General features: G+C 46.0%; 1 long non-coding RNA gene across 1 annotated transcript; it reads right to left on the bottom strand.

Moving 5' to 3' along the window:
- Window positions 1-7523: 7523 nt before the first annotated feature.
- On the bottom strand, window positions 7524-10722 carry LOC146194646 (uncharacterized). The gene is made up of 2 exons (XR_014705462.1): window positions 10482-10722; window positions 7524-7739 (listed from the first exon to the last, which is right to left on the bottom strand). It is a non-coding gene; the product is annotated as an uncharacterized LOC146194646 (long non-coding RNA).
- Window positions 10723-26882: the final 16160 nt, after the last annotated feature.

Raw genomic sequence — 26882 nt, 5'->3', positions numbered from 1 at the left:
AAATGTGCGGAACCAAAAACAAAACATCAAGGATTACACTGCAATGAAAGGCACTTATCAATGAAGGCTATCTCATTTTCTTGCAATGCAAAAGACAGTTTTGCTACACGTGACCGGGTTCTTAGCAATGTAGTAAGCTTCAAAAATCTCCCTGCCTATCTGGTTGTTGCTGTAGTAATGGGTCCTAGTGTTATGCAAATCCAGATAGCAAATGCTTTCTGGTAGGCTAGAGTCTTTCTTACACTCAGGATTGAAGCTAGCAGGTGTGTCATGTAGTATACCAGAATGTTTTGTGTCTCAGAATATTTATGTAATTTTCTTTTCGTGCTGTATTTACTACAACTTTCGTGAAAGTTCGAGAATCAGAAATAAAATTTCTCATTACCACCTATTATTACACTTGAAATGTATACAAAATATAGTATATTCGCTTCATTCTATTTTCATGTGTTAATTTAATGCAGCCACCACATTATTTCATCAAAAATAAGTAAATAACCTAACAGAGGCCATCTGCTACACAACAAGGGTGGAGCCAAAGAGGGTCTTGCTGCTCCTGATATCAGAGAAGCACAGGCAGTTCTCGCACAATTGCTGCATTCCCCATATAGCCATTTGTGAACACATTTCTACTGTCTAATCAATTATCTTTCAGGCAAAAGAAATAATTGCACTACTAATTTCCCATTGATCAACACCACAAATTAGGAGATGATATAAATATTCACCCTGAGGTTTTCCTTCATTTCAGTGACTGTCGGCCTTACCCTTTCTCCACAATGAAATCATGCCATACAAGGCATCTCTCTTGGCCTCTATATATACCTATCTAAAGGTTTAGAAAAATTCAAAAATTATCATCATAATCACAGGTTAACACCACACTTCATGCATAATAATGTTCTGAAGTTTTACTTTCTAAGAACAATTCACTTTCCGAGTGGAAAGCTCTACCTCTATAAATGGTATTAATGACATTGCCAACAAATTTTAACACATTTTAGAAAATGCATTTGTCATATTCTGCAATTTTCATCTTTTTAATTAATGTTTGCCTCCTCATTGCATTTTGCTTTTTCTACCTCCCTGCTTGGATCTAAAGAATAGTCTCGATTGTTTTGTACGAAAATAATGTTCCGGTTAAGTCATATGAAGCATTGACACACTCAATAGTACAAGGTTAAAAGCACGTGTCATCTTTCACAGGGATTGATGTGAGGATCACAAAGTAAGAGGATGGTACCAGCTGTGCAGCTCTCACAGCCACTCAAATAATGAAGAGGACGCAAGGACTGACTTTTGCCAAGGAGATCATATTCATCGATAGCACAGCCTCATGTGATGAGTCTCAAAGCACCAAGAGCTACAAAGCTGCTTTTGGTCTGCTCAAGCAGATCTACCCGACATACTTCGGTGGTGCTCATGTAAGCACTATTGTACATAATGTTCATAACGGACCAAGTCATAATTACAGTTAAGTGCACAATTGTGTACTGATCTTGCCTCTCTCCTGCTCTGTTGGAAAGGGGGAGAACAAAATGAAACATTCTGCAATTTTAATCTGACCTGTTGCATACACAAATGAACTTACAAATTTTCACCACTGCAGTTTTTAAATAATACTTCCCATACACTGTAATAAAAATCACAGCATTAATTTCCATTTAAATTTATGAGGTAATATGCAAAGGCTATAAAAATTATTTCTACATATTGTGATCATTAGCCAGACTATACCCACTGAAGGGTGAAGGCCTCTCCCATATTCCTCCAACTAACCCAGTTCTGTGCTAGCTGCATCCACTTGACACCTGCAAACCTCTTAACCTTATCTGCCCACCTAATTTTCTACCGTCCCCTGCTACGCTTTCCTTCCCTTGGAATCCAGTTTGTTACTCTCAGCGACCATCGGTAGTCCTCTCTATGCAATACATGCCCTAGCCATGCCCATTTCTTCTTCCTGTTCTCCACTAGAATGTCATTAACTCGAGATATTTTTCTGACCTACTCAACACGCTTCCTATTTCTGAACATTAAGCCCGCCACTTTTCATTCTAGAGCCCTCCGCGTTGCCCTGAACTTAAGTAGAACCCTTTTTGTTAGCCTCCACTTTTCAGCCCCATAGGTGAGCACAGGTAAGACGTAACTGTTATACACTTTCCTCTTTAGTGATATCGGTAAGCTGGTAGTCATAATCTGCGAGTACTTGCCAAATGCGCTTCATCCCAATCTTGTTCTTCTGGCAATTTCCCTTTCATGGTCCGGATCTGTGGTTACTACCTGTCCTAAGTGGACATACTTCCCAACCACTTCCAGTGCTTCGCTACCTATAGTAAATTTCTGTTCCTTCCCTAGACTGTTGAACATAACCCTAGCCTTCTGCATATTAATTTTTAGGCCTACCTTTCTGCTTTTCCTGTCTAGGTCATCAATCGTTCTTTGCAATTCATCCCCTGAGTTACTTAGCAAGGCAATATCATTAGCAAATTGTAGATTACATGTAATGATCATTAGTCCTGTTGCAAGCTTTTTTTCTTACTGACTTCAAGGCTTCAAATGGCTTACTAGGAGAAGGTAAAAGCATGCATATTTTTTCTATTTCTTTTGCTGTTGCATGGCTTCAAACCCTGCTTGATCACATCACTGAAAGCCCAGTTCAGTCAATTGTGCCACAGCACACATCGGTAATAGCTGTATGCTTTGTAATCAAGGTGACAGGCAGTGGTGTTACAAGTGCGAGCAACATACCTTATATTTTATCCTTTATCCATTGGCATATTGACATCACAACACCATATTACTGTATACATGACTTAAAAAGGCAGTCTTCTGTTTTTTTTTTCAATTATTTTCTTGCATCAGCTAAAAGCTCATTTTCCAAATTGACAAATATTTGGCTGCAGCACAGAGGAACCCAGCTCAGCCACTTAGAACACAATTTTTCAGTATGATAGTCTCGTTTTCTCATTGGCAGACAGTGTCTGTAAACCCTTTCTTTGGGTACATGACATATAGTTAGCATAGTATTCTGAAACTCATAGGAGAAAGCAACTGTCACGCCTTTTATGTGGCTTGCCATGGTAATCTTGAGGATGACATTAACCAAAATGCAGACTTTCTAAACATATAAATGAGAGAAATAAAATAGGTTTAATTAAAGTAGGCAGATATGAACTAAATATAACTGGTACTTTTTATATGAGAGAAATAAAATAGGTTTAATTAAAGTAGGCAGATATGAACTAAATATAACTGGTACTTTTTATGAACTGAAAGTACCAGAAGAAAACAAGTGCTGCGGCAGTTATAGCGATGATGTGGATTTAGCACTTTCTCTTTAAAAGAATTTTATTAAAAGTGGATCAATCAAAACTAAATGATAGTTGCTGCACTTTACTGAGAGAAACGCAGGCTGTCTTAAGTTGATATGAACAAAAATAGCTTTATTTATGATGCTTTGGCACAGTTATGAAATGTACAGTCACTTCATCCGCTGCAGGCAGCGGCCATGTAAGTGGCAAAGAGAGGACAAGGCACCTGCCGTCATTTGCTCAAACCTTACTTTCTCAATGAATTAAAAGATAAATTTGGGTTTAATCTGCAATTTCTGCCCTCGTTACTGCCATCAAGTGGCCAGATCTACCAGAATAAGCTAATATTTTATAGTAATTTATGACAGCAGACTGTCCCTTTAACTTCCATTATTAACAGATGAGCTCTCTAGATAAGAAACTGTGATTTTCTAGTATCAGTGTGGGCATATTTTTGAGCATGTGGTCTAATGAAACCATGTGGGGAAAATGCCTCCTCAATAGTATAGTCTGCTTCTTCTTTGTGACCTTTGTCTCTCTGGCTTTGCTACCCAAAAGCTTTTAACAGATAGCAATGTGCACATCTTGTACTATTATATTAAGTGTTTCTGTTTACTGCAACTAAGATACAAAATATTACTCATATTTGGGAGGCTCCCGAAGCATTCATGACGGATAATTCGGCAGCAGAGAAAGCTGCCACGAGCAACATGGCCTGAGGGGAAGCAACTCCTCTGCCACTTCCACGTGGCCCAGGCAGAGTGGCGCTTCACTCATCACATGACATCAGCAGGGAGGAGAAAAGAGATTTGATGACAGCATTTCAGAAGGTAGCATGCTATACGTTTGCTGATCACCTCATTGTTAAAGGATCTCAGGTGATGGAAACTAGACTGTAGTCCTCCATTATGGCATTGTGCATAGCCCAGGCAACTTATGAAATGAAGTCCACATACCTTACTATGTCATGCCATGCCTCATTGTTTTGTGCCTGAATTGGGTTTGGAAACCAATATGGCTGTGGGATACTGCATTTATCAAAAAGCATAAAATAATTGGTCAGCAGCATAATGCTGTAAGATGAGCATAGATTTGAAATGTACTGTAATAAAATGACGTGAACAACTGTTTGGAGGATGTGGTTAGAAAATGTTTTGCATTTTCATAAAACCAATTTGCAACTTTGAAAGGAAGTGAGCCCTTCTGTGCTCTGGACTAGTGCCTAATTTCTTGCTACACCCACTTGCCTCAGGTACATCAATATTATACTTGCCTGTTACCTGTTAACGTGAATGGTGAAAATCACACATTGTGGTTGTGGAATTATCTTTTATGCGTACAGTATGCACACATTGCAAGACGTGCTTGGTCTTGAACTATAACAGTTTTTAAGTGCATTCATTAATTGTTACTGACTTCTTCACCTCAATGTTAAACTTTGCATTCCACACAGTCTATATTTTTTTTCGTCAGAAGGCTGTCATCACAGCATTTTTGTCTCGATAGATGAGAAGCTTCGCTTGAGAACTTTGCACCATGCAACTGCCTGACTTGCATTACCCAGGTTGAAATGGAAAGCAGAACAGAAAAAAATTTACTTTGTTGCCTCTCAGATGTTCCTGGCTTAGAGTACCTTGATTCATGTATTTCTTGCCACTAATAAAATGCCAGCTGCACAGTCTGCTGTTTTTTGTTGGCTTCTAAGGACAGACCTTTTAAAGAAAGCAAAGCAAACATGTACCAGCAAACAAGCTGGAGAAGTTTAGTTATGAAATGAGTTCAGGTGATTATAATATCAAACCTGTCAAAGAATTGGGGGGAGGCCGCTAGGGGGCCAAGAAGAGTGGACGCACCTCAGCACGGCTCCGCGAAACCTTGCCCGCTACAGAATTAAGGGACCAGGTACGGACGTGAAACTGCACCACTACGAGCAGAAGGTGAGTGGGTTACTCCCACCAATTTTGGTTCCCCTAGCTCCAGCCAAAATATCGAGAACCGTCCGAAAGCGACTCTTGGGGTGCTACGGAGGTGCATTGGGGTGCATTGTGCACGGCGGTACGGTGGCAATCCAAAGAGCCTAGCGCTTTGGATTGCCACCGTACCGCCGTGCACAATGCAAGTGCAAGTTGAGGGTCAGACTCTCAAAGAGGGAGACTTTAATCCTTCAGAATGGACTAACGTGCTCAGTACCTACCAGAAAAAAGAAACATCACGCAACCAAGCAGACAACGCGGGACCCGCGTCGTCGTCAGCGTCCGCGTGGAGACCGACGTACAAACCCAACGGAACGCAGTTGCGCGCCACAAGGATTGTTGAACGCCGCAACAGACAAGTAGCGCCACTACCTCATCAAGCATACAAGGTCATCTTCCACTCACAAGGAGGGTTATATATCCCCACAGTGCAGCCACAGCAACTGCTCCGAAGTATTTGTGCAGCAGCCAACACACACCACTGGGAGATCATGTCCAGCTACGCATCCATCCAAGTAACAACACTTGCACGATGGCCACAACAAGCAAAGAGGCCGCACTTCAACTGGCGCAGGTGAAGATTATAACGCACGCCTGCAAGGAGTACGCAGTCACTGCGTACATAGCGCCAGCATCGGACGCTGTCCGAGGCGTCATTACGAATGCCTTTTGGAACGAAGCAGACCAAGAAATCGTTCAAGATCTCCAAAGACGAAACCCAGATGCGGACATTGTAGCCGCTCGTCGTATGGGACGCACTAAGTCTATTCTAGTGACTTTCGCACAAGGCCCACTTCCCCGGAAACTAATTTACTTTGGCGGTGTACACCTGTGTACACCATACCGTTCAAGGCCAGAGGGCTGCACCAACTGCCGGCAACCGGGTCATCGCTACGATGTTTGCCCGCATCCGAAGCAATCAAAATGCCCAAGATGTGGCGTCGACCATGGAGCGGACCATGAGGGACTCTGCATCCCCCAGTGTATACTGTGCGGTGGTGAACACTTAACGGGAACAGGATGGTGCAAGGCGAAGCAACGCGTGACACGGCTCCGGCACAGAGATTCCGTTGGACAGCCTCGCCTCAGTGGAAGCGCTTCCAGAGAACGCTCTTCACGACGGACGCGTCAAGACGACACAACTGACGAGAAGCGCATGGGAATCACGTGGGCAGAAAGGGTCGCCCGCACTCCAGACAGTCAGGCGGAGGAGATGGCCCGGCTCAGGGAGGAGGTAAGACGCCTACAGCAACACCTCTCCCACTCATCCTCGACCTTATCTCCTTCATTGCACCCAGATACCAACTCAAATGTTCCTCCTCCCACCACCCCCCTAACCACCCAAACTCCATCCCCTCCTGCTACTCCCCCGCCTAAAAAGAAACGCATAGAGTCAAACAGCGACACCGATCCTCTAGCTGAACTAGAAGCCCGCTTAGAGGCGAAATTTCAAGCAAAATTCGAACTCTTCCAGCAAAAAATGGAAGAACGATTCCAAACCCTAACGGCCCAGCTAGAGGCGCGGCTAAACACATTCTGTGACCATCTAACTGTTAAAGTAGAAACGATGGTAGAGGGGGAGTAGTTGACGCCAGATTGGCTACACTCCCCATCCAACCATCCCCCACTTCTTCCTTCCCAAGCCATCCCTCTATCCAACCACCAATACCCCCCTCCGTAGCACCCCAAGTGCAGCATGATGGCAGCTCATCCTCACTCCCTCTCCAACCATCCCCCACTTCTCTCTTCCCAAGCCATCCCTCTATCCACCCACCAAGCTATCCCTCTATCCAACCACCAATACCCCCCTCCGTAGCACCCCAAGTGCAGCATGATGGCAGCTAATCCTCCAATTCTTAAGGGCAACAACAACCCACTAATAATCTGGCATTGGAACTGCCGGAGCATTAAGCGAAAGCGGGATCCTCTAGTCAAACTCATTACTAGCAACTCGTCACCCCCAGACCTTATACTTCTACAAGAAACTCGTATAGCACTCAACATACCAGGATATACAGCATACCATGCACCTAGCGTGGACAAGCCCGTGGTTACAACCTACATCAGACGCACACTCAGACACACAATACACAACTATACACACGAGGTAGCACACATTACCGTAGAAATTATACCGAATGATGTTACTAAAGAATCATTAATAGTCTCCAATATATACAACCCTCCTAGTAGCCCCGCATCTCGTTGCGCGAATCTAATTAGGACAATAGCAAAGGAAGCCAAGAAAACACCTTTATTAATAGCGGGGGACCTAAACTGCGCACACGCTGATTGGGGATACAGCCGTACAAACAGCAGAGGAGAGGTTCTGTACAATCAGATACAGCAGTCACAGCTATCCGTACATAATGATTTTGAAATGCCCACCAGACAGGGTACAGTTGGTATTATGGATACCAGCCCAGATCTCACGCTCGGCAGACACATCCCGCACCTGAAATGGGAACGAACCAGACACACATTAGGCAGCGATCATTATATCATCGCCCTAACCCTTGAGGGACCACAGTGCACGCCAAATACATATAAGCATCGTTTGGTGAACTGGGAAAATTTTCGAAAACGACAAAACACCCCTGCTGAAGACAACATAGAATTAAGGCAATGGGTGCGACAACTACTTCTGGACCAGGAAAATAATACGCAGATCATTGATACAAACGAAGATGTGCCAACGTTAGATGCCAGAATGGCGCATTTACTTGAGGCCCACCGTAGTTTAAATAAACGGTATGCCACACAGAAGCCCAACCGCAAACTTAAGCAGAAGATTAATGATCTGGCCACCCAAATTGAAGACTATGGAGCGCAATTGTTTCAGCAGAATTGGACACAAATATGTGAAGGGCTAAAAGGAAATCTCACCACAAAGCGTGCATGGCACCTACTTCGGCACCTTCTGGACCCAACCCAGAGCAAGACATACACGAAACATAATAGCTAGACTAACCCATCAACACAGAGATGACACAGATGCCCTACTAGCTACTCTAAAGCATATGCACACCACCCCGGGTCAACCACAATCCCTTCCCTCCTATGCAGGAGGACCAAATGATATATTAGATGCTGCAATAACGACATCAGAAATACGGGCAGCACTTCACAAGCTCAAGAACACAACGCCAGGCGAAGATCAGGTTTCAAATGCGGCGCTAAGAAATCTAGATGATAAATCATTGGAGCAACTAACGGACCTCTATAACAAACACTGGGAAGAAGGGACACTCCCAGCAGAATGGACACACGGGAAAGTAATTCTCATACCAAAACCCAATAAGCCAATTTCCCCAGCGAATATGCGCCCAATATCGCTCACCTCAAACTTAGGAAAACTCTTTGAACAGGTTATACTAGCTCGGCTAACTGCATACATGGATGACACGGACCAACACCCGCACTCAATGCTCGGTTTCAGGCCCCGTCTATCTACGCAGGACGCTATGCTCCAGCTAACGTCAGCAGTGCTTGACCCACATATACCAACGCATACTAAGGCGATACTAGCAATAGATCTCAAAAAAGCGTTTGATAATGTACAACACACAGCAATCCTACAGGCACTCACGAACATTCAAACTGGTCCTAGGGTTTACAACTACATAAGAGCCTTCCTTCAGCACAGGACAGCCACACTTCACATCGACAATCTCCACACCTCACCGTACACGCTTGCCAACGTGGGGACGCCGCAAGGCTCCGTTCTTTCCCCGTTTCTGTTCAACATTACCCTTATCCCCTTAACCGCAGAACTACAGAAAATCCCTCACCTCGGTCACACCATATACGCCGATGACATCACACTCTGGACAACACACGGATCAGACGGTGAAATCTAAGACACGCTACAAACAGCAGCAGACACGATAGTCAAGCTTACCGCAACAATCGGATTAGAGTGCTCCCCAGAAAAATCAGAATTACTAATCATACCCCCTAAAGGACGGACCTACCAAAGCCCCATAGAAATTCGAATTCAGGGAAGACAAGTACCACAGGTTCATACTATCCGCGTTCTGGGACTATACCTGCAACAGGATGGAAAGAACGTCGACACAATTAAGCGGCTCAAAAAGGCCGTTGCAAACACCACACAAATCATAAAAAGGCTGACAGGACGCGCACATGGGCTTCGAGAGGCGGACACACTTCGAGTAGTGCACGCCTATACCCTCAGCAGAATTCTTTATGCTACACCATACCTCAAACTATCATGCAGTGAGGTCCACCAAATAGACTCATTAATTCGGCAAGCAACAAAGGCACCACTTAAATTACCGAAAAGCACTAGTAACGAGAGACTACTCGAACTTGGAGTCCATAATACCATGCATGAACTTCGAGAGGCCCATTTACAAGCACAATACCTCAGATTAGCTGCTACAACTACCGGGCGACATATACTCACTAAGCTAGGCATCACTATTCCTGCAAACAATTCATCCCTATTAACACTCCCTAGCCAAATTTACACTTCAATCTATGTCAAACCATTACCGCGGAACATGCACCCCCACTATGACCAAGGTCGCAGGAAGGCGCGCGCGGCAGCGCTCCACAAATGGTACGGGAATGAGCCCGATGCCGTTTGGGTAGATGCCGCCTGCGATGAGAGCGGAGCCACTGCAGTTGTCCACAACCCCCACATTTCCCCCTTAACTATCGAGCTTCCTTCAGGCACGACCCCTGAAGAAGCCGAGGAGACCGCTATAGCTATTGCTCTGGCATACACCGATGCCAGTTACATACTCAGTGATTCAAAAACTGCCATTCTAAATTATGCCAGGGGCCGGGTTCATCCTCCGGCGCACCGCTTGCTGCACATGCCCACCTCCCACCTCCCCCGACGGATTGAGCTCATCTGGGTGCCTGCGCACTCGGGAAATCCCGGCAACGAGGCTGCCGACTCCTTAGCCCGAGGGTCTAGAAACCGGGCACAGGCGGACCTCATGGGGGATTTCTCGAAGGATCGTATGCACTCGTTTGCTGAGTTCACCGCAAACTCCCGCGCTGAGCGCCTCATCTATCCGTCACCCCACCCATCCCTCACTATCAGAGAACAGTCAATCTGGCGTCGTCTGCAGACACGAACTCTACCGACACCAGCTCTACTTTCGAAATTTCAGCCGGTATCCCCCCTATGCACTTTGTGCTCCCACCCCAAGGCCACTCTTACCCACATTCTTTTATCCTGCCCGGCGTCTCCTCCCCCCGCCGGGCCGGTGCCTCTCCGAACCTGGGAGGACTGGGAGACCTCACTGCGATCAGCGGACCCGGCCAGGCAGAAGATCGTCGTCAGCCGGGCCGCATACGTCATGGATAAACATAATATGAACGTTTAGATCGTGAGTGGGGTCGTGCGGAGACCCAGGAGGCCTGCGTGCCTCGAATTCTTCTGCAAATAAAGTTTTTTCCTCCTCCTCCTTCCTCAAAGAATTTTACACCCAAATGCTTGCAAATTACATACAAATGAGAAAGTAAAATAAGAAACCCTTAAAAACCCATAGTCATGACATATGTTCCATGTTAGAAGAAAACCGTTTCAAAGAATTACATATGTATCAATATTCCAACTTAATGATTGCTAGAAACTGAATTATTTGCATTATGAAGAGCTACATCATGCCAATCTGGCAAATATACACAAAAAATGATATTCCGCAACTAACCGACAATTGGAGAGCCAGCTGTGCAAAATCTAGAATGATTAGTATGCAAACACTAGAAATGTTTCTCAGTTTGCAAGTCGCTTATGTAAACTCACAGGTGCACAAACTATACAAAGCCATGAGGGAATGCATGATGCCATCTATGTTGCTTTCAGTTCAACAAATTATCACTGCGGAAAAGACATAAATTTGTCAGTTGTGATGAGTAAAACAATTATGCAACTTTCTTTCGCATTATTAATTTAAACAGCGCGAACACGAAGACAAAAGACAAAAGAAAGCCACAGTACAAGCACTTGTACTGTGGCTTTCTTTTATCTTGTCATTTGTCTTCGTGTTCGCGCTGTTTAAATTAATAATCAACAAGTACCAACTCACCCAACAAAGTATCTTGGTAAGCAATATTCCTTTCGCATGCAACTATAAAAGCAACACTCAGAATGCACTGATGATGCTTGACTAGCTACAGATTGCATTGGTATACATGTGCAGCTCTAATTTTTTTCTCCGAATGAAGACAATCGAGTGTTGTCTTTTTCCCAGTTTGTAAAAGCAGGCAGGAAACTTGCAGAAACACACTGCAGAGAAGCTTTTGTAGATGTTTGAACACCTCACTATATAACAGTTTGTTTTTATTTCACCCAGACCTTGCATAAAAAATATCTGATAGATTGTGATTTTTATAAAGTACGACTTTCAACTGGGTTCTAATGCGAGAAGAGAGGGCGCCGGAAGCCACGTCTGTCATTTGTGGCACCGATGACTGGTGACTCAGAGTGTATTTGATAACTTTGCACTGCTGCATGATTGTTTTTGTCCGTGATTTACCGTAAAAGCTCGTTAATTCGAACTTCACTGGACCAGGAGAAAAGTTAGAATTATCCGATGTTTAAACTATCGAATGGCTGTGAAAAAATTGACAAGAACCATTTGCATTACGGTAAATTTATCCTATTTTCTCACGACCCACTTACATAATGAGCCCACCCACCACCGATTTTAGGCCGAGAATTTGAACAGAAAAAAAAAAAAAAAACAGGCGTAAGCCGTTAGCAGTCCCTCCGTTTTGCACTGCCACGGACGGCAAGGCCGGCAATGCAATTCATGGCAGTGCATCAAATTGCTACGTAGCGATAACATTACCATGTCTTTACCTTTTGACGTTGGCGTTAGCAGGGAGGGGAGGGGGTAAAGTGACCTTGGAAGAGTGCCAGCACTTGTCTGGCTGTGCAAGCCTCGTTTTCATTAAGTTCGCTTTATCATGCCATGGGTGATTGCAGCGGCCGCCGTCTTCTGCCATGCGCGATAGCAGTAAATGCCCTTTGAAGCGAATGGCACTAAAAGACGGCATCGTGATCGGCATCATGATCGTGCTTTCGTTGACGACTGATGGGAGGAAGGATCGACGACTCTCGCAAAAAAAAATTTCCACGTACCCCGAACCCGTAGCGCTCACCCAAAGTCATAGCCTTTCATGGCATTGGCTGGGACCGCGTCGACAGTGCTTATGCATATTTCCGAATTAACACGGCTCGAATTAACAAGTTTTAGTTGCCACTTTTGAAGGTTATGTGGAAGAGAGAGAAGGCAGCCATCGCCAACGCCAACCTTGCCGCCGCTCATGGCACCATTTAGGCTTTATGCACTCTTGCATGCTTTTAGCTGGTTTTATCCATCCCCGTTTTGGACGTGCGCAGCCTCTATGCCGAAGTATTTCTTTTTGCCACATGCTGCGCGCCAAGCTGCCCAGACGCAGCAGTGCATAGTTCGAATTATCCATAATGGAATCAAGTCCCTCCGAATTAACGGGCTTTTTTGCATACAGATCTCTATAGAGTTTGGCTGGACCAAGTAGTGCAGTTCTAATTACCTGAAAACTCGAATTATCAAGGTTTGAATTAACGAGCTTTCACTTATACACAATTTTTGATGGTCATGAATGAAACAAATTTTTATAACCTTCAACTGCGCATTCCACTATAATGTTTCACCACCAGACTGGTGAAGAGCTGAGGGTTATGAAAGAAATTTAATCAAATAATAACAAATTGGCAAATTTTTTTATTATCTTCACTTCCTTTCTTCTCCGTTCACTACTGTTCATTGAAGGAGGAGCATTCAGACATTTTAGTATTTTAAATTTTGTGGCCTTCCTTGCACTTACACGCAGCAGCAATCAAAGCATAGTAGACAAAGAAATGATAATGGCAGAACGACAGAACACCTGTCGTTAAGATTGCGGGTGACTGCAAATTTTTCATCATTGTATATAAGTTCACTGCGAGGCAAAGACCTGTCCCATGTCACTCCAACTCATCCTTCAGGACAATGTACTGTTGGCCTAGTTGCCAAGGGTTGAAACTTAATGCCATTGTTACAATGTGCCTGCCCTGTGACTGCATTCTGATGCTCTTGGCATCTTATTCCAGTTTGCATGTGCAATGCTGATATTGTAGAAGTGAAAAGCTAATCCTGTCCTGTGCAAACCGTGCCCTCACAGCACCTGTAGACTGCCCAACCTCGTACATTTACTTGACTCTGACATCTCTACTATGTTTGCCCTCTCTTCGAAGGCCCTGCATACATATCCTGTTCACGCCTATTTCTGCTTCATTTCAACCAGGATATCATTAACTCACATTTGTTCCCTGACTCACTCCACTCACTTCCATAATTTAGTGTTACGGCATAAAATTTCCGCTGCACATCTGCCTGCTACACCATTAGTTAGTTTTAATCCTTTTTTCTAGCCTTCAAATTCTATTCTCTTGGCATTTCTCGAATGTAATGTTGAATATTATTTGTGTTGTGTCTCAATTAATCTCCAGACTCACTGGGGTGCTTTGCCAGTTTAGTTCCATTTGATGCTCTGTTGTTAGTCTCTCCAAGTCATTTTCTTTTCACATAATGTGCCTAAAACGCACAGTGTCCCTGTTGAAGATAACTGAGTGATTTGAATGTTAGAACTACTGTACCAAATACAATCATTAGTATTCCAGAATCACCTCGTTGCATCTCATTATAAGATAAAAGTGGTGAGTCCACATGCCACTGCTGAAAGATGCAAAACAAGGAGTGCGATGCGAATATATTTAGTACAAGGAAACTGTTTCTTCGTAACTTTCGATCCTTTGCTTGAAGAACTGTTCGGCACAAGTTAATGTTATGTAAGGCAGTGACACAGGTTTTACTTACGGTGTAACCTTGGAAGCATAATCATAACCTTGCAGGTATAAATTTTTTTTAAGAGGTGGTGAAAATTAAATAAGCAGATAAATAAATATACGGCATATGTAATGTACATTTTATATTATTCCCTGCAGATCATGCATGCATCATCGATGGAGGAGCTGGATGTAGAGCTTCAGGCAAAATCCCATAAGGGATATGTGGAACGAGTCACAGCTTTCCTTAAGCGAAAAACGGAATGGACGTTCCTTTTCCGTGCTGGAATACTGACTCAAGGCCACAACGCCAACAATTTGGGGGAAGCCTCTATCCATATACTGAAAGACGTCGTGCTTGGAAGGCAGAAAGCCTATAATGCCATGGCACTCGTTGACATTGCCACCACTGTATGGGAGGGCTACTTCCAGAAAATGTTACTCAGGGTATGCCTACAACCGTGTGCCAGCCCAAAAGCTCTTTTACGACAAGCTGCTCCAGAGGATGCCCGAGAACGCTGCCGCCACAATACATCCCCTTGGTATGGAACTAAAAAAGTATCTATAAACGTTGGCCGCCACTGTAACCACGCTACTGCATTGTGGCTACAGAAACGGATTGGATTTTGGGCTTTGGTTGGCTCGAGTACGTAGTTGCCAGTCGTTCAAGAGGCATCCGCTAAAAACCGGCTGAACGAAAGCCTATTGAAGAAATTCAAGGATATTTAAGGACTTCAAAATAATTAAGGGTTTTCAAAGCCTTGAAAATGCTATTTTTTAATTCCAGGGTTTTCAAGGGTTTCACGGACCGCTACGAACCCTGTGCATTGAGGACTTTGTTGACATTGTCGCCGCAGTGGCTATCATCGCTCCTCTTATCAGGATCACTGACCACAGCCTTGCACACAAACCTCGCCTTTGCGAAACACATGGCGATGGTTGACACTTCTATCTGCCCCCAAGATTACTTGATCATGTAGGTGGCACTGCAGGTTTACCTTCAACGCTCCATCTCGCTGAGGGTTAATCAGCACTCTTTCGCATATGCACTTTTTATAAAGCACTTTCACTGCGGTAATTATGCCTTGGTCCATCGGCTGGCTCTTGACTGCATATTTGTTGGCAAGAGCTTGAGGCTCACTGCATTAAGCTTAAAATTAACATGATGAGCACTGCAGTTGTCAAGAACTAGGTCAAATTGCCGCTTTTCTGACACCATGTCTTCATAGCATTTTTTGAAGCCAAGTTGCAAATGGCGCCCGAGTCATCCTTGTCTTTCTGTTGGCCTTATATGTAATCAACAGGCACTCTCTTTTTCTGAAAGAGCACGGCCGCTCTGTCCTTCTGATCATAAATAAGTGCCTCTTGTATAGGGCCATCCGTATTGGCGCAGCAGAGAAGGGTAAACCGCTCCTTCGAAGCCTTTCTCCTGGAGCGGCATTCGCGGGAAAGTGCGAGAGTGCGGTTTGGGAGCAAATTATCAAACACGCCAGCCTCATCCACATTATAAACTTCCCGTTCGACATACTTTGCCAGCATGGCAAAGTATGCCGATACTTTGTTTATACAGTCGAACCCGGATACATCGAACCTGGATATTTCGAATTTTGCTTGTATCGAACTCACGGAATATCCCCTTGAAAATCCCATGTAAAAGTATAAGAAAGCTGCGTCGTATATAGAAGTTAATTTCACCGGTCGTTCGATATATCAAAATCCGCACCAAGCATTGGACAATGCGCCTACCCCAAAGACGATCGCATCACCTCGGCCGTTTGACGCGTGACATTTTCAAGCCATGTCCGGAAGGAATGATAGGGCACAGCCTTGGCGACGGCTGGTCCAGGGCAGCGCCGCGCCCTTCCCCCAAAGGCGTGCGCATATGCGGTGATCGCTGCCGCGCTACCAAGTGACGTTTGCAAGTCATGTGGGTGAAGGAACAAGAGGGCACCAATGCACCTGTGGTGTTCCGGAGAGGGAAAAAACACGATAGAGCGAAGCGCAAGGGTGTGCCCATTCTTCTGCTCCTCTCTCTTTCCTGGTCTTCGTTCGCACAGCATGCACTACGCATGCGCGGACAAGCCAGCTCGGCCCGTGGCAGATGCTTGTGCAGTGTGTGTTGTGAATGCTCTGCATGTGGTGGCTGGCATGCGATGAGCGTCTCGTGTCGTCACGCTGAACGCGCGTTAGCTACGGCGGCCGCGGACGCTAAAAAGCGGCAGATTTTTATTTTCTGCCTTTTTGCGAGAGTCATTGTTGTCGTGCTGACCGTATGCTATGGCGGCTGTGAAGGTTAAGAAGCGGCAATATTTTTTATTTTGTGAGAGTTCTTGTCGGGCTTAATGTGCGGTGCAGCGTAAGGCATGGCAGCTGCGGATGTTATGAAGCGGCAGTCTTTTTTTTCTTTTTGTGAGAGTCATTCATTCTTCCATCTATGAATCAACGAAAGCACGCTGTCGGCTGCTGTCATGCCACCGGCTTTTAGCATTGTTCACTCCAAACGGCGTTTGCAGCTATCACACGTACCAATGATTAAGCAGTGGATTACGCCCGCCCCACCCCAAGCGCGGCACGATAAATCGAACTTGGCTTGTGCAATCAAGCCATCACGTGGGCACTCTGCCAAGTTCGCTCCCTGCCACCGTAGGATCTATGAAAAGTACAGTTAAAAGATAAACACGTCATGATGTTATCGCTGCACAGCATCTTGGCGTGCTGCCAATAAATGAGCTGTGGATGTGACACTCAAAACAAAGGAACGCGCCACCGAATGCTTTTTTTTTTCAATTCTCGGGGGGAAAAAATGGGGAGTGGGTTCATTATGCGAGTGCGTTGACTACGCGACAAATACCGTATAATTTTTCACGATCACAAATGGCATCTCATGCCGATTTCTGTATATCGAATTATCGATATATCGAACTATTTCGCGATCTCTTTCGAGTTCGGTTTGGTTGGTTTGTTGTTTGGTTTGTGGGGTTTAACGTCCCAAAGCTGGAGGACGCCCGGAAATTTCGACCGCCTGGGGTTCTTTAACGTGCACTAACATCGCACAGCACAAGGGCGCCTTGCTTTTCGCCTCCATTGAAAAGCGGCCACCGAGGCCAGGATTCGATCCCGCGTCCTTGGGAGCAGTAGTCGAGCGCCGTAACCACTGCGCCACCCCGGCGGGTCTTCGAGTTCGATATACCTTTGAGTTCAATATATCCGGGTTCGACTATTGAGCCAGGCCTGAACAGTACAGTCAACTTCTGCGCTCTCCCCAGAGATAACAGGGAAGCTTATTGCGTGCTGCTCCTTAAACAGCTGAATCCATCCATTCAGTCAGTTGAAACTGTAGCGTTCGGTCCCTGGCCGGACGCCGAGCGCGGCCGGGCAGCGGGCAGGAAGGAACTGAGACTTGCCCCGATCCCGGCACGATAACAACAACCCTTTATTTCACGCGAACAGCATCTTATATAGCAAGCACACATGCGACCAGTGACGTCACGGACAGACAATGTTTCAGACGCGGCACAGGCGCTATCAGCACATCTCCCCTTTTCTCTGAAAAGATACACTGGCATTTGCAACAAACTTAGCACTGCCACCAACAAAGGATGAACACTTTTTAACGGATGCAACCAATGCTCAAAACAAAATAACAGTCAGTCATTGAACCCATATCGGTCTGGCGGTCGGACATGACGGCCAAATCGTGTTCTATATCCAGGAGGGCTAGTTTGTGGCAAGGGGGTATGGGATGGATCGGCAGGTGCCTTCGGTTTAGATGGATTAGTTTCCTGTTCTATTTCTACCCGACTATCATATGCCTGCGGAAACTCATAGCTACCTCCTCCTTCCTCGCAGTCATTCTGCTGGGAAACAAAGCGAACCAGGAATTTCCTGTTTCTTTCTAGAACTACACCCGTAGAAGTTCTAACTACATACGACCTCGGACGTTGTGCAGGACGTAAGACTCGCGCTTTCACTTTGCAGTCTGTCACCCATACTTCCGCTCCTGGTTTGAGGACTGGCAGCGGATGAGCCCTATGACGACTATTGAAGTACCTACGCTGCCGCTGTCGGATGGTTACATCGCGATCTCTGAACTTTTTCAGGCTCACCTTCTGGGGCAGAAGGCTCTTGGGAGGGACAGGGACTGTTGTGCGTAGCCGCCTGCCCATCAGAAGCTCTGCAGGGCTTTTTCCCAGTGGCCCTGGGGTGTCCCTGTACGCTAGCAGCGAAAGATAGGGGTCCTTAGCTTTTATAATCAGCCGTTTAATTGTTTGGACCATCCTTTCTACTTCCCCATTTGCCTGAGGGTATCTGGGGCTCGTCGTCACACTGCGGAAGCCATAGTCACGAGCAAAAGACTGGAATTCCTGAGATACAAATTGTGTTCCATTATCCGAGATGACAACCTCTGGTATGCCATGTCTTGCAAAGAAACTTTTGAGGTGCATAATGACAGTGACACTTTTTGTCGAAGATAGCAAGGCTACCTCTGGGTATCTAGAAAAATAATCTACTACCACTAAATACCATTTTCCCTCAATATGGCAGAGATCAACACCTAGCTTTTGCCAAGGACGCTGTGGAGTGGTTGTCGGAATCATTGGTTCCGACTTTTGTTGCCTGTGTTCCGCGCACACTGGGCAATCAGTTACCAACGCTCTCAGCTGGCAACTCAACCCAGGCCACCATACGGACTCTTTGGCTCGAGCTCTGCATTTCTCGATTCCTTGGTGACTCTCGTGCAAGCGCCTCAAGACCTCTGCGCGTAATTTTTGTGGAATCACCAGCCGCACACCTTTGAGTAGCACGCCTTCAGCGACTGTCAGCGTTGCTCTTTCCTGCCAGTATGGACGCAACACCATCGACAGCGATGAGAACTTGGGCCAGCCTTCCAGGCTGAATTTTGTGAGAGCTTGACAGACTTCATCGGCTGCTTGCTCAGCTTTGACTCGTTCAAAAAGGCTAGCCTCGACGGCATTTGTCAAACAGCCCGAAACGAATTTCGCGACTTCGCCAACACAGCGCATGAGCATCAATTTGGTTTACCTGAATCGGGGCTCTAGACAATACATCTGCAGTAACGAGGCTCTTACCCGGGACATGCACAACCGTAAAGCTGAACCGCATAAGTCTCATGCGAAAGCACTGAATACGAGGAGGCAAAACATCTAAAGGTGATTTTCCCAACAACGTTACAAGTGGTTTGTGGTCGGTTTCAAACACAATTTCAAGACCTTTGATGTACCCTTCGAATCGTTCTGCCGCCCAAGTCATTGCCAACGCTTCCTTCTCAATCTGAGAGTATCTGGTTTCGGCAGGCGTCAACGAGCGTGACGCAAATGCAACAGGTCTTTTTTCATTGTTTGGTTGAACTTGTATCAATACGGCCCCCAAACCGAATGATGACGCGTCGGCGGAAAGAATCGTAGGGTACTTTACATCATAGTTAGCCATGACGCGCTTCGAAGAGATAACGTCTTTGACGTATGACAGCGCTTGCTCTTGGGCTGGTCCCCACGTCCATTCGGAACCCTTCAAAAGCAAGTGACGTAAAGGCGCCGTTTTCGAAGCCAAATCTGGTATGAATCTTGCCAGATGATTAGCCATACCGAGCAACCGTCGAACGTCAGACACGTTAGCTGGCGTCGCCAGTTCTTTGATAGCACGGACTTTTTCAGGATCCGGCTTGATGCCATCTTTACTAAGCACACAGCCAAGAAATTTTATCTCAGTTACCCCAAAGGCACACTTTTCTTTGTTTAGCGTAACACCGGCACTGGCGAGACGATCTAAAGTTAGACGCAGGCGTTCGTCATGTTGAGCCTTGTCGTTACCAAAAATGAGCACATCATCCATTAGGTTTATCACGCCTGGGATTCCTTCAAGTATCTGCGACATTTTCCTCTGAAAGATCTCGGGTGCCGACGTTATTCCAAACGGCAGTCTTTGAAAACAGTATCGCCCAACTGGCGTTATGAACGTAGTTAACAACTGACATTCGGGCGACAACTTAATCTGAAAGAAGCCAGAGTTGGCGTCCAACTTCGAAAACACAGACGCACCACCTAAAAGACCGAAGCTATCATCCACAGTCGGCATGACATAGCGTTCGCGAAGTACACTTTTGTTTAATTGAGTCGAGTCAACGCAAATACGAACCGCTCCAGATGGTTTGAGTACTGGCACAATTCCTGCACACCATTCTGTTGGTTCTTCTACTTTGCGGATCACGCCATCTCGCTCCATACGCTCGAGCTCTTGCTTAACTCGGTCACGCAAGGGTAAGGCTATGCGACGCGCAACATGAATTGCAAAAGGTGTCGAGTTCGGCTTTAGTCTAATTTTGTATTCTCCTTTTATCGCTCCTAGACCACTGAAAAGCTGCGGGTAGGAAGCTTCGACGGCTGTTGCGCTACTGACCGAGTCCGCAAATTTAATAACTTCCAGAGCCTCAAGCGCTGGGAGACCCAAAAGTACGGAGCGTAATGGTGAGACCACGTACACAATTTGCTGTACAGTGTTTTGTTTCCACTGGATAGTGGCATAAAACTTTCCCAAAACAATCAGTGGCTCATTCGACGGGCCTGTTAGGATTAGGTCGCACTTTTCTAGCCTGGTAGGTAAACCGGGAAACGTCGAGGGCACAACAGAAACTTCGGCACCGGAATCAACTTTAGCGAACGCCGGAGTGCCGTTAATGATGACCTGTACATACCGAGAATTAGAGTACTCCCCGTTCACTACGCCAACGATGAACGCCGCCTTGTCCATATGGAGAGAAGAAAGCTGTACCTTCTTTCCATCACGTGCAGCCTTTTTTCGAAATACAGCTGCGAAGTGTCCGGAACAACCGCAGTAGTTGCATTTGGCTGCTTTTGCCGGGCACGAGGCTCTGGGGTGCGTTCCTTGACCGCAGTTGGGGCATGACCCGGGGGTGCCCGGTCGGTAGGACTTGACTCTGGGACGCGGACCTTGTATTCCAGATGAATAGTTCTTTGACGAGCTGTCCGAGTGCTGTCCTGAAGAATACTTTCTGGGCTGCCCTTGGTTGCTGACCGCGTCAAGATTGCCGGTCGCCGTTACCAAGGGTTCGTCGCCGGTTTCTCGCAGTTGCAGCTGCTGTCGTTGGACGGTCTCCTTTAAACGCGCTTTTGCCAAAGCGCTGGTGAGAGTCAAATTCGCATCCATTTGAAGTGACTCAGAGAGCTTAGCGTCCCTGAGGCCGACCACGAACCTGTCGCGAATCATGCGTTCCTTTTCCTTGTAGTCGCACCGGTCCGCCATCGTGTGCAACGCGGTAACGAATTGGTCGACGGACTCTCCAGGTTCTTGAGTGCGACGGTGAAAGCACGCACTCTCATAAACAAGGTTCCGTGCGGCGATGAAGTGCTCGTCGAACTTCTTTTTGACGACTTCGTATTGCTTCTGTTCTTCTTCAGGTAATGAAAAAGTAGAGAAGATTTCTCTTGCTTGCCTGCCCATCGTATAAAGTAGCGTCCGGACCTGCGCTTCTTCATTTCGCTCATTTAGGCCCGAGGCGAAGCGGTAGTCATCAAAGAGTTGGATCCAAGAAGGCCATTCGGACGTCCGGTCGAAGTCAAACCTTGGCGGAGCTGGAACCGCGAACATTCCGTGGGAGGGCTTGGCTGCGTTGTCCTCTGACATGGCGCCCGTTGAGAAGTTAAGGCAACGCCTCTCAAACGCCAGAGGACCCCACTTCTGACACCATGTAGCGTTCGGTCCCTGGCCGGACGCCGAGCGCGGCCGGGCAGCGGGCAGGAAGGAACTGAGACTTGCCCCGATCCCGGCACGATAACAACAACCCTTTATTTCACGCGACCAGCATCTTATATAGCAAGCACACATGTGACCAGTGACGTCACGGACAGACAATGTTTCAGACACGGCACAGGCGCTATCAGCACAGAAACTATCGCGGTCGAACAGGTTGGCAAATGACCTGGCCTTTGCTTGCAGAATTGGATCACTCATGGGGACATTTTCTGCTCGCACCTCGCTAGTGATTCAGAATCTCTTTACAGTTGCTGTTGCACCTTACCCCTGTGTTCCAAAATTGCTGACACTGTCGTGTCGGCAATGCCCTACTTTTTGCGTGACTGAAACCTTCTTTGGATCATTTTTGATGTCTTCAATGATGCTTTGCTTTGTTTCCAAGAATAAAGCTTGTCGTTTTCTTCAGTTGGAAGGATCAGGGGACATGGTAACTTAGCGCAGCACGACACACATATGAGACAAGGGAACACAGTGCAGTAGGGAGCCTTCTCATTGGAGAAACCATACTATACCCAGTCTTCCGTCGTGCATGACCCCATACTAATCAGCATGCTACACTCTATGGGAGGTGTAGGTAGTCTCATAGAGCAGCATTTTATGCAGTCCCGTACTATAGGAGGTTACGTTGTAAATGGTTTATGCTATAGTAACGTATGTGTGGTTTGAAACAAGAGAGGCAAAATAAAAAAAAAAAAGACAAGCAAGTCTTGGCAAAAGAAGCTTTCCGCTAAGACAAAAAAGGTAACTGCTGACATTGTGTAGCTGTGGCTTGTAAAAAGCTCTTTTCGTGTCCATACCCATAAGGGCCATCTACAGCTGCGTGCAAGGAGGACCTGAGAAAAAGTGGAAACTGCAGTTGTTTGTGTTGAGCCATGAAGGACACAAGCGAGTGCTCACGGGTATCTGAAATAGCTTCCCACAGCATGTAGAGTTCTATGTCTTTGGGGATGAGGTGGTAAGGAAGATGTAGCGGCGGCACTGCTGTACACGTGGAGCGGAAGGGCTACAATGACTCAGTGCCTCTTACAGAAGCAGGCTATTGTCAGTTCCCGGATATCCCATTGATTACAGAAGCAGGCTGGGAATCCACTGGAGGGCGCATTTATTTACGTTCCATGCTAGCCGAACACACCTTTCAAAATTGATCTGATCCATGTAGGGTACCTGCTGCATGCATTCTCAATGTTGCTACAACTGATGCGGAAGATGCAGTCAGTATATTGGTACTTGCACAACTGCTAGCGTGTCTGTATGTGCCTGACAGTCCGGTTTGTCCCATTGGAGTTTTTTTGTTTGGATGAATCGTGACGTCCATGAGCTTCTTGCTCTCTGAAGAGTTGGCAGACAGAAGTCTAGGGCATGAGCTTGCAAACAATGTCTCATATGTCCAGTCTAGGATGGGACCAACCCAAGGCCTTGTTTGAATGTCATGGACCTAGGCTGTGAGCATCAAGTCAATTTTTTGGCAATCTTGTTGGTATTTTTTTTATTCATTCCGTGGATAACTGGATGTGAACTCCCTTCTTTTTTTAAATAGGTCAGAATAGTAATGAGGCTTTTTTTACTAGCACCCTAATTTTCTATCACACACTTTGGACAGTGGTTCAAAAGATTGACGGCGGCATCATCCTGCCATTGCAGATCAGTGCAATTCAGGATGATGAAAGCTGTCTGCTAGAGCTCAGATAATGCTCTGTACTTCATATGAAAGAAAAGTTTCTCTCACTACAGATAGAAAAGGAGATTCACGTGCAAACTCTCTTTTTCAAATTTTCTTTGCAAAATTAGGGGGACAGCTTAGAATCAGGAAAATATGGCATATGGTGCACATTTAGGGATATGATTTTCTGAAATTTGGGACTCTTGGTTACCTCAAGCATACATTTACATTGGTTGCATAGAGGTTTAAATCTGTCTTCTAATTACATGTGCAATATCTTTTTCATGTTTAGCTGCCTTCTGCTGGCTTTGAGGTATGATTTGAACCAAAATACAAATACAATTTTTGATCTAGTTTCTTAGCCAGCGGTAGCAGATATGTCCTTGTGTGTCCGGTATAGCACATGCGCCATGTAAAGTGATTTTTGGCTTCGAAAGTGTGGGTCATATTTCTAGATTTGTGTACCAGTGCAACCTATTGCAGCTAGCAATGTATATACATCAGCTTCTGTATGGACACTAAAATTCAATCACAGTAAATTTTATACTGCTATCTGGGTGCAGAAGACAAAAGGAACCTCAAAGAGTACAGATTAATGGGCTCTCACTGCAATGTTTCAAAAAAAATATATATATAAGTACTTTCGGTCATATACATTTATTATTTTAGCACCACGGCAGTATTCAGGCTGAAATGTTGACTGGTTTTTATTGATGCCTAAACGCACAGCAGTGTAGTGCATGAGCACAGATGTCTACAGAGTACAAGGAATACATTATTATTATTATTTTTTTATTATTTATCACATACAGTAGAATCTCGATGATACCATTACGGCTGGTACGAATTTCGGGGTGATACGAATTTTAAGAATGCTTTGAACAGACTACATTGTATAAAATACATTAAGATTCGGGGTGATACGGAGAGTTTCTGAACCCGCCGCGGTTGATACGAACATGCAAACCAGTCGCGCATGCGAGCGGGCCGCACAAAGCCACCGAGCAGCTCAGCGCAAGAGCTCACAGGGGAAGAGGGTACCCACCGCGCCCGCTGCCTCTCCTCTCCATCCCCCCTCACCCCACTAGCCACCCCACCTCCACCTCCCTTTCGTAGCAAACCGACGCAAACCGGCCAAGGCGAGGCACGTGCCCAGTCGTGTACGTCACTCATTCGCTGGCAGCTCATTGGTCTATCGAAAAGTTGTCTCGCCGGCTGTTCCCAGTAGGCCTGTGACAGTGGCTGACGCTGCTGTAGTTCTCCATTCGCTGCTTCTTTCTGTCGTTCGCTGTGACGTGAACTGCCCAAACGTTAGAAATACACAAGCGTTCCCTGCTGCCGAAATGTCGCGGAAATGTAAAGCCCTTTCTTTTAAGGAAAAGCTTGAAGTGCTGAAGACGGTTGACGAAAACCCTAAAAAGAAGCGTGTCGACTTAGGAAAAGAGCCAGGGTTGGCACAGTCGACGCTCTGCACCTTTGTTGGACAGCGAGACGTCATCTTGAAGAATGTGCAACACTTCGGTGCGAACGTGAAGCAGGCTAAAACAGCGACCCATGTCAAGCTGGAAGAGGTTCTGCGACGCTCTGCACCTTTGTTGGGCAGCGAGACGTCATCTTGAAGAATGTGCAACACTTCGGTGCGAACGGGAAGCAGGCTAAAACAGCGACCCATGTCAAGCTGGAAGAGGTTCTGCTGACTTGGTTCCGCAAAGTGACAGCGGCCGGCGTCAACGTGGACGGCAAGGTGCTACGTGAAAAAGCCGACACCGTCGCGCTTTCGCTTGGAATTGAAAATTTCCAAGCGTCTGGGGGATGGCTGCACCGGTTAAAGGAGCGGCACGGACTTGTTCTACCGGGTTGTCTCAGGTGAAAGCAAGACAGTGGACCAGTCAGCTGTAGATGAGTGGCTGAACACACTGCCGGCGCTGATTTCGGAGTACGTGCCACGTGACATATTTAATGCCGACGAGGCGGGCCTCTTTTTCAACCTTCAACCGGAAAAAAGTTTGTGCGTAAAAGGCCAGGCATTAGAGGGCGGCCAGAAAAGCAAGAAGAGAGTAACAGTACTCTTTTGCTGCAACTCGGATGGATCCTAGAAACTCCAGCTTACCGTCATCGGTATGTCGAAGAAACTGAGGTGTTTCCAATCGGCGGAGCGTTTGCCTGTCTTTTACAAAGGTAACCGAAAGGCGTGGATGACTGGAGATTTTTTCCTCGAGTTCTTGACAAGCCTTGATCGGAAAATGTTGTCAAGAAACCGGAAAATTTTGCTTTTCGTGGACCAGTGCTCTGCCCACCTAGAGGAAATGACATTCAATAATGTGAACGTCAGGTTCCTGCCGGCGAACACTACCAGCCATCTTCAGCCACTGGACGCTGGGATAATTAGAAATGTGAAGCATCATTTCAAAGGGCTTCTAGTGAGGCGTCTGCTGGCGAAAATTGACCGTAAAGAAGCAAACTTGCGGATCAGTCTCTTAGATGCTTCGCACTTTCTAGGCATGTCGTGGGATAGTGTAACTTCAGTCACAATCTCGAACTGTTTTAGAAAGTGCAGATTTGTCATCAGACTTGATGCGGCTTCGGCAGGATATCGTCAAGAGCCAAATGAAGACCTCACGATTGATGGCTGGGACAATCGGGAAACTGAAGCTTTGACTCGGGACTTTGTTACCGCGGACGACAATGTCGCGACCTGTGGGCTGAGGTCTATTGAAGACTTGGGTCAACGAAGCGAATGATTGCGAAAATGAGCCTGACAGCGATGGTGACACTGACGATGAGTGTGATCAGCCGCCGTCAACGGCAGATACTCTTCACGCTTTGGACGTTCTGCGCCGCACCGTAAGTGCCGGCAGCGTGAGTGGCGAAACCGTGGCACGGTTTTATGTCTTTCAGGCAGAGCTTGTCCGCGACATCAACACCAAAAAAGCGCAGACAAGCATTATGGACTTTTTCGGCCGCAAGTAGTTCGCCATAATAAAGTTTGATTCATTTTCAATTCATTCCCATGTAGAAGTTGACTTGTTTTGGATCATACGAATTCTGGATGATACGAATATTTTTCGTGCTCCCTTGGAATTCGTATCGTCGAGATTCTACTGTACTGCGGACAAAACATGGTCCAAGCAGACGAAACATGGTCCAAATTATGACGTGCTACATACTTTAACAAACAACATGCTACTACAAACAACACACTACAACATCCTGCAGCCAACAACAAATTACTACAAACAGCTAATTACTCTAAACAACAAGGTCTGAATTTACCACTAGTTTATTAGTATTTT

The sequence above is a fragment of the Amblyomma maculatum genome, chromosome 3 (genome assembly GCF_055883805.1).
Source record: "Amblyomma maculatum isolate TAMU_Amacu chromosome 3, ASM5588380v1, whole genome shotgun sequence".
NCBI classification, from domain to species: domain Eukaryota; kingdom Metazoa; phylum Arthropoda; class Arachnida; order Ixodida; family Ixodidae; genus Amblyomma; species Amblyomma maculatum.
Note: the sequence above shows the minus strand (reverse complement) of the source record. Positions and strands in the feature narration are given on the sequence as shown.